Raw genomic sequence first — 9,369 nt, 5'->3', positions numbered from 1 at the left:
GCTGCTTAGCTACTTCTCTTTCTTCTCTCTCTAAAGACCAAGCCCCTTTTCAGGAATGGGTTCTAAAAGGATAGATACATCCATTGGAAATGTGGTTTCATTCTAAACGTAGATTAGCTAATAGTTTTTAGCTGTTGTCTTCCACTCCGGATTGAAGAATTAACCTTTTGATCAGATAGATCCTCCTTCATTCTCTGTCCTAAGATTGTATGGGAAAACCATGTTGTTACACATGTCTCCTTTTTTCCAGTTTTTCCCTAACAAGCTGCTTTGATCTGTATTCGGGGAAACATACACTGTATGGTTAATATGTATCACACAATCGTTAAAAACTCCAGCTCCATCAATACTTTGGTAGGAGTCCATGATGTAGCTCCCGAGTGGCACAGCGGTCTAAGGCACTGCATCTCAGTGATAGAGGCGTAGCTACAGACCCTGGTTCGATTTCAAGCTGTATCACAACTGGCTGTGATTGGGAGTCCCATAGGGCGGCGCACAATTGGCCTAGTGTCGTCCGGGTTAGGGTTTGGCCCGGGGTAGACCGTCATTGTAAATAAGAATTTGTTCATAACTGGTTTGCCTAGTTAAATAAAGGTACAATAATGAAAAAAGCAGAATCCATAGCCAAGAAAAATTGACACTACAAACAGTGTGTACATAATTCCCTCCCTGCGTAAGGACTCTGTGGTTTTGGGAGGAAAAGATGAGAGAAAAACCTCTAAATGAAATGATGCATATATCTGGCCCTGGGCTCGTGAGCTGTGAAACCGACAGCTTTTATGTCTGGCAACATGACTATATCTGAAGGTGACGTGGGAGTGGAGAAGACAAATGTGTAACACATACACACATATTGCTTCGTTTGATAATTTGCTGGAGAACTTGTTACAATGAGTCAGGGTGTGTAAGAGGCTCAATATGGGCCCAGGCTGATAATCATAATGCCATATGTTAAGTGGTTAGGCTGCAAGGTTAATAAAGGGTCTAGCTATACTGTATATGCATCTCCAATGGCACCATTATCCCTGTAGGCCCTGGTCAAAAGTAGTGCACTATATAGGGAATAGGGTTCCATTAGGGATGCAATATAACCTCAGGCCCAATGGTATGAACGGCCCCCTCACTACTCTTCTTTCTCACTAGAAATAACTGTGTCTGCCAAAGGAATTAGCACGATGATACATTTGTAATCTATTTTGATCATGGCAAACAATACAAATTGGATTTCTAATTAATTGTTACTCGTTTATGTAAAGCAATGGGGAAAGAGTAACCATAGCAACAGGTTTAATGTGCAACCTATAGCCATTTATATTACAAACACCTTATTCCGTATCACCCCCGTAGCAGGTTTTGTAGCAAGCACCCATGTTCTTTTAGTGTTTACAATTTCTGGAGAGACATATTCACACACGTGAATGCACGCCTACCTAGATGCACGCATCTACAGTATGTATGTTGGTAGAAGACAACATGTGTTGTTGTATGCCGTGGCGTGATTCTCGGTACACGTCCGCAGCGCCCATTGACTAGTTAGATTAATGATAGGATAGCCGTCCAGACTCCCGGATCTCCATTCGGCCAGGAAAATGAAAAGAAAAATCTGCTCCTGACGCAAAAATCACAAAATGTCAGAGAACACGAGAGAAGAAAAGCTATGTCCAGAGAGGCCTCCCAGTGTAACAACTAAACCGAAGCCTCACGCAGTTTTTTGATCTAAATCCACAAGAACAACAAAACGAATGAATGATAGCTCTGTGTTTGTGTGTGTGTGTCTGTGTGTGCGTGTGCGACTTTGTGCATTTCGATTGAGCTAATTCATTCCTGAGCAATAACCTACAGCCACCTAACACACTGAGTAATGAGGTGTAAACCCCTATCAGTTAATATAACAACGCCCCAATGCCAAACCTTTTCAGATGTTAATCGGAATGTAATCACGCTTAATTGTGTTCAATATAAAGAGTGTACACTGTCTGGGTCAATGTTCCCCAAAGGCTATATGCTTATTATGTTGTCTTAAAAACACGAGTTGTTATTGAAAGTTTAATTGTTTCTCCAATGTGATGTAGATGTATATAAACAAATAAACTGTGTGATTTATAATACAAATTCCAGGCATTTGAGAAAGGTAATGAACATACAATGGCACTCATACAGTACCAGATCAACACATTCAGAGCACCTGCAGGGATGAACTTCATCAAACTTCATCATTGACTCTCCTTATATTAATCAACAGGCCAAAACCCAGTGTTGATAAAGCTTTTCTGTTGTTGCCTAAAGCTAAACCAAGTAAACTTGTTTGAAGGGAAACACACTGGTCATGTTTGTACAAACATAACGACGATCCAGAGCAATATTGCCCAAGATTTTTCTGAACTTTGAATTTTCCACTCGACCGAACATCTTAAATTGTTCTTTGCCTCCATCTCAGGGCTTAGTGCCTGATTCACAAGCCAACCAATTTGACGTTTTTTTCCTGTTTTCTTTCTGACGTTGCGGTAAACACAGCCATTATCTCTGTTCCTGACAGACTACCATTCAAACATAAAAGACATGCACCCATTGAAATAGGCGTAAGTCATTAGGCTTGAGGCCACTTATAGTAGCTATCTAACAAATCGTTCATTTTTCAGACTCATTTCACCCTGTTGATATGACAAAACATGAGGAATTGTATCTGAACAAATAGTGACCAACCACCATTTGAATTGTCCAAGTGTCTTGGTCTGTTTTCTCTCATTGTGTCCAATGTCATGCACATATGAGACTTGCTATCTCTCCAATACGCCTGATAGCCTGTCTAGCCTTTCCCCTTGTCTCTATATGAACCACCTGGGAGACAGGGAGAGCACCACACATCACTGACTCTACCCAAAGCTGTGAAGCAGCAACAGGAGTAACTGCTTCTGACTGCATCCCAAATGGCACGCTATTCCCTACATAGTGAAGTACTTTTGAACAGAGCCCTATGGGCCCTGGTCAAAATTAATGCACTAAATAGCAAATATAAAGAATTCTGGATTAAACACTGAACAAAAATGTAAACGGAACATGGCATGTGTTGGTCCCATGTTTCATGAGGTGAAATAAAAGATCCCAGAAATGTTCCATACGCACAAAAACTTTACTTCACTCACATTTTGTGCACAAATGTGTTTACATCCCTGTTAATGAGCATGTCTCCTTTGCCAAGATAATCCATCCACCTGACAGGTGTGGCATACCAAGAAACTGATTAAACAGCATGATCATTCCACAGTTCTGTCACACAACACAATGCCACAGATGTCTCAAGTTTTGAAGGAGCATGCAATTGTCAAGCTGACTGGAGGAATGTCCACCGGAGCTGTTGCCAGATAATTGAATGTTTATTTCTCTACCATAAGCCACCTACAACGTAATTTAAGAGAATTTGGCAGTACATCCAACCGGCCTCACAACCGCATGGCGTCGTGTGGGCGAGCTGTTTGCTGATGTCAATGTTGTGAACAGAGTGCCCCATGGTGGCGGTGGGGTTATGGTATGGGCAGGCATAAGCAACGGACAACGAATACAATTGCAGTTTATCGATGGCAATTTGAATGCACAGAGATACCGTGACGAGATCCTGAGGCCCATTGTCGTGCCATTCAACTGCCGCCATCACCTCATGTTTCAGCATGATAATGCACGGCCCCATGTCGCAAAGATCTGTACACAATTCCTGGAAGCTGAAAATGTCCCAATTCTTCCATGCCCTGCATACTCACCAGAACTGTCACCCATTGAGCATGTGTGGGATGCTCTGGATTGACGTGTACGACAGCATGTTCCAGTTCTCACAATATTCTGCAACTTTGCACAGCCATTGAAGAGGAGTGGGACAGCATTCCACAGGCCACAATCAACAGCCTGATCAACTCTATGCTAAGGAGATGTGTCACACTGCATGAGGCAAATGGTGGTCACACCTAATACTGACTGGTTTTCTGATCCACGCCGCTACTTAAAAAAAGTAATCTGTGACCAGCAGATACATATCTGCATTCCCAGTCATGTGAAATCAATAGATTAGAGCCTAATGAATATGTTTCAATTGACTTATTTGCTCATGAACTGTAACTCAGTCAAATCTTTGAAATTGTTGCATGTTGCATTTTTATTTTTGTTCAGTATACATCACACACAGTTTATTCTTGTATATGAATCTACTGTACATCACAGTGGAGAAACAATTGAACTTTCAATAACAATGTGATTTTAAGACAACATTATAAGCATATACGCTCTGGGGACATTGACCCAGACAGTGTGCAATCTTTATATTGTACAAAACAAAGTGTGATTACATTCTGATATCCATATAAGGAATTGGATGGCGTTTCGGACAACTTCTTGAGGACTGGTATAGTTGATCTAACACCAGGCTCTGCTCTGTTTGTTACATGCACTGCAATGTCTTGATAGAATCCTAAAGGGACACCTCACACTTCTTCCTAAAGCTGAATCTCTCTCTCTCTCTCACCAGCGGCATGTATTCAATGTCGCAAAGTGAAGCCAGGCTTCCCCAAAGAATTGACAAAAACATATATAATATATATATTTTTTTAATCTTTTGTCTCTCTGTGTTTCAAAATGTTCCTTCAATTCGCAAGAGGCTGACTGTATCTGATAGGAAAAAAGCATCTGAGCGAGCAAAACAGCGCCCCTCTGTCTCTCTTGAATGCAAGGGAAGCCAGTGAGCATTTGGCCTCCCTTGACAAAAAAAGTATAACAAATTTGGAAATCAGCTTTGAGCTAAACTGTGAATGATCCTGGCGGGGAAAAAAAGTGTCAAGGGAAGCCATCTTGAATTTGACGTCTCTCCTATCAAATCGCTTTGAGAGCATACGTCGATAACAGAAACAACTTGAATTGTTGCATGTCGTTGTGTTGTTCTTCTCCGGTAGCTAGCTAGCCATGGATGGAGGTAGGGTTTTGGACTTGTGGTTTTACTTAATTCTCTGTACTGAGAATTATAACATTTATTCTGATCCAACCATTTATTCATACATTGTTGTGCCCCTGGCCTGAGAGGATGGAAGTTCAATATGTACTGTAGCTAGATGTAGAAGGCTAACGTTATCTAGCTAACATTACCATAAATGGAAGTTAGGCTAGCAAGTAAGCATTTTAACCAGGTTAAAAAAAAGTGTTTACTGTATGACAGAGTGATAGACTGTTTCGTCAACATGAAAGAGAGGAGGATGGCATTGGGTGACTCTACAAGTAGGGTGAGTCAACATGTTTTTCTACTTGCACGACCAAGCACGCAACAGAGATCAGAACCATGGACACCCACATCATATTTAGCTTATGTTGATTGGACAAAACTGTTTTTGGTATATTTTCATTGTCACTGTATTAGACTAAGCAGAGGTGATTTGCTGATGTTGACATGTTGAAGGTGAAATGGTGCTGGAATAGTGGAGGCAGCTCCTGTTTTCTTTGCGACTTGCGGTAACTCTCTGTGATTCTAAATGAATAGATGTTTAGTAGCCAAAAATGTCGGAAACATTAACTTGCCTAACCATGCTGTAGGTAATGTAACTGTCTCTTACATGCAATATGCTTCCTGGACTTCACCGGACAGAGGTTGCTATCCGGTTTTGTGATAAAACAAAGGTGTGGTTGAATTATTCTGCCACTGTGTCTTATTGTCTCGGCCTTTAGGCCTATATATCACAGTCGCAAGGCATAGGAATTGACAGCAAACAACCCTCATCCCCCTGTAGATTAGTGATGCCAACTACAACACGACCACCCTGCTGCCAAATCCCATGGTGGGAGACCTCTCTTTTTCCTCTTCTGGCCCACACACTAGCACCATCCATCAAACCTTCCCAAACACACACGCGCGCACACACACACACACCATTCCTAGACTGGCTGCACCATCCTGGTGGAAAAAAGGGGATATGTCCACCTGCGAGGAAAGGATCAGCGGGGCCATCACTGCACCACTAATTGGTCTTCTACGGTGTGAATGACTCTTCCCTCTCAACGCAACGGTCATACGTCAGCATTTATGCTTTTGACTGTCAGTTAGCATCAGAAACACAATGCCACAATAGGTTATCCATATCAATAATGACAAACTCACAGACAGCCGGCGAAAAAGACAGGGAAAGGTTGTCTCACCAGTTAGATGGTAATTTGTTTTTAGAAAAAAAACGAGTAAAGCAAGAATTTTTTTAAATTAAATGACAGCAACAGAATTGAGGATCAGCAGCGTGGATTTGTCTTACATTTCCCTGATCTCATCCCTGAGCTATACCCCTTATCGTCTCAGAGTAAAAAATGAATTTATTTTCTATTTATTTAATTTTACTTGGGTCTCATGAGACATACAGTATGTTTTAAAAAATATATATTTATATATTTATTTCATTTATATTCTCTGAGGGTGTGCAGTGAAGTGCATCACATTAACCGTCTTGACATAAACAGCGTGAGAGGCGAGGCACATTCCCTCTTCCCTTTGATGAAGGTTTAAGTAGGAAGCCGTTGGGAGACTTATAGAAAAAACATTTCCACGGGATCAATGGATTAGGGCACGCAGCTAATCTTATTCAACTGAGAAAGCAGAGCTACACAGAATTGAAAAACTCTGACAGTCAGCCATATCCCTAACATATGGGCCTCCATGCATTACTCCATGCATTACTCTTTACTGCTCTCACACAGTAATCACTCTTCTCTCTAATGTAGGTCATAAAGGAGGGAGCAAAGGGAAAATGTCTGTTGTTTTCCAGGTGTGCTCATTTCACATTACTTTTCACTCCCATATGTATCTGAGAGCTTGATGGAACTACAAGACTAGAATTCAATCTTGATAAATTGCACAATTCTTTTTTCAATTAGGTTGTTTACATTATATATTGATGGAGGTGTCAGCATCCTCATGGCTTCTACATCTACCATGCTACTTCCTATCATGACTCTGTACACAAGTGTGTATGGTTTTATTATGCTCCAAAATGCAATGTGTTAAAGGCAGAATTTAGACAATGATCTCATTGGATGACAGAGCAGAGTATCCTAGCAGTGCAGTGTGTCTAGTCCTTTGGCACCTGTGCCTCTCACTCACCTCACTCAACTCACTCAACTCACTCAACTCACTCAACTCACTCACTCACTCACTCACTCACTCACTCACTCACTCACTCACTCACTCACTCACTCACTCACTCACTCACTCACTCACTCACTCACTCACTCACTCACTCACTCACACTCTGACCCCCAGCTCCACCAGTGGGCCAAGGTGAAAAACCCAGGACAGGGTCCTCATTACCCCCCTCTGTACAGGAGGAACCTCTCCACCATTCATCATGCAGTTTCAATTAAATCCATCTAAAAAATGATTAAATAATAATTTTCATTAAGCCACCGGGTAATGGAACAATATATCCTAGTTATGGAGGACATTGGTCATCAGCTGGGGGATGTCTGTAGTTGGCTACACGTTACCGAGACAGACAGACGGACATCCCAGGGAATGGAAAAGAGAAAACAGGGTATGCTCCTTAGACCAGAACAGTAATTTAAATGCTGTATAACTAGCTTACAATGTGCACAAGGGAAATTACTTAATCTTTGATTTTGGCCACATTACGAAACATGCCATGGTGACCCATTTTATGTCACTCACATGTGCAGTAAGCTGACAGGGTAGGCAGTAGGGAGGCAGGGGAGCCGCAGGCTCACATCAGTGAGCAGGGGAGAGGGGGGTGTCAAATGGAAAATGTCATGATTGTTTGTTTGTCTCTGATAATGCAGGACTGTGTCTTTGTCTCCCAGTCAGATGGCTAGAGAGTCAGGCAGGCTAGCAGGCAATGTGATAGGTAAAACAAATCTGATTCACACTCATACATTGGGTTAAATAGTCATCATCAGTGCTATAGTAGATAGTGACCCTCACTATGCTCTCCATCATCCTCCGCCTATTGCAGCACATAATGGTTAATTGATGTCACAAGGGGCTGCTGATCAAAGGCTTTTTATCTGTCACCCACTGAAATATACTCCAGTGCCATTCTGTCTGAAATATGCTCTACTGCTCCATTCCATTAGCCAGGCAGGGTAGGAGCAGGAAATGCATACGTGTCGGAACCAGAACCAGAACCGTAATAGTTGAAAGTTGAGAGGGAGGTGTTGTATCCCCCGCCAACCCCCATCTCCGCCCCACTTATCTCTATCCCAAATAGACCCCCTCCTGCTCAGCCTCAGCCTCAGCCTCAGTACCCTTCACCCCCCCCCCCCCCCCCACTGCCCCTCCCAGGGTAATTACACCCTCCCTTTCCCCCATCACAGACTCTGAGCTGTCACCTTATCCACAGCTTTAAGTAGTGCCATTCTATCAACCATCAGCATAAAGTAGGGGCAATTCTTATTTAAGTCGCTGGGATTTTCAATTTTCTCCTCATCCCCTTTACATTTATGCCTCTTCTATGATTTCCCTTCACCATTGTCTCTCTCGGATTTCCTTTTCAGCAATCATGCTAATACCATAAGCATGAGTCACTTAGGTGGTTAGCTAGCTAGCTAAAAACTATTGTTGGAATGGATGGTTATTGGGGTTTTCCACAGATGTAATGGTTCTTAGGATCTGAAACCAGTATTTAGGACAATTCTAATCAATTCAAAATAAAACAGTGAAATCCCAACATCTACACTTTTCAATCATGATACCATCTCTAAACCAGCCACAAACAGTGTGTCCATTTCAGGGTAGAATTAACTTCAGAAGCCACAGCATGGACTATTATTGGTATCTACAGAACTAGAGTATACACTGAGTGTGCAGAACATTAGTATATTGAGGTGCACCACCTTTGCCCTCAGAACAGCCGCAATTCGTCAAGACTCTACAAGGTGTTGAAAGCGTTCCACACGGATGCTGGCCCATGTTGACAGTTGTGTCAAGTCGGCTGGTTGTCCTTTAGGTGGTGGACCATTCTTGATACATATGGGAAACTGTTGAGTGTAAAAAAACAGCAGAGTTGCAGTTCTTGACACACTTAAATTGGTGTGTCTGGCATCTACCACCACACCCTGTTGAAATGCACATACAGTTGAAGTCGGAAGTTTACATACACTTAGGTTGGAGTCATTAAAACTCGTTTTTCAACCACTCCACAAATGTATTTTTAATAAACGTAAGTTTTGGCAAGTCGGTTAGGACATCTACTGTGTGCATGACACAAGTAGTTTTTCCAACATTTGATTACAGACAGATTATTTCCCTTATAATTCCCTGTATCACAATTCCATTGAGTCAGAAGTTTACATACACTAAGTTGACTGTGCCTTTAAACAGCTTGGAAAATTCCCGAAAATGAT

The sequence above is a fragment of the Salvelinus alpinus genome, chromosome 10 (assembly GCF_045679555.1).
Source record: "Salvelinus alpinus chromosome 10, SLU_Salpinus.1, whole genome shotgun sequence".
NCBI classification, from domain to species: Eukaryota; Metazoa; Chordata; class Actinopteri; order Salmoniformes; family Salmonidae; genus Salvelinus; species Salvelinus alpinus.
Note: the sequence above shows the minus strand (reverse complement) of the source record.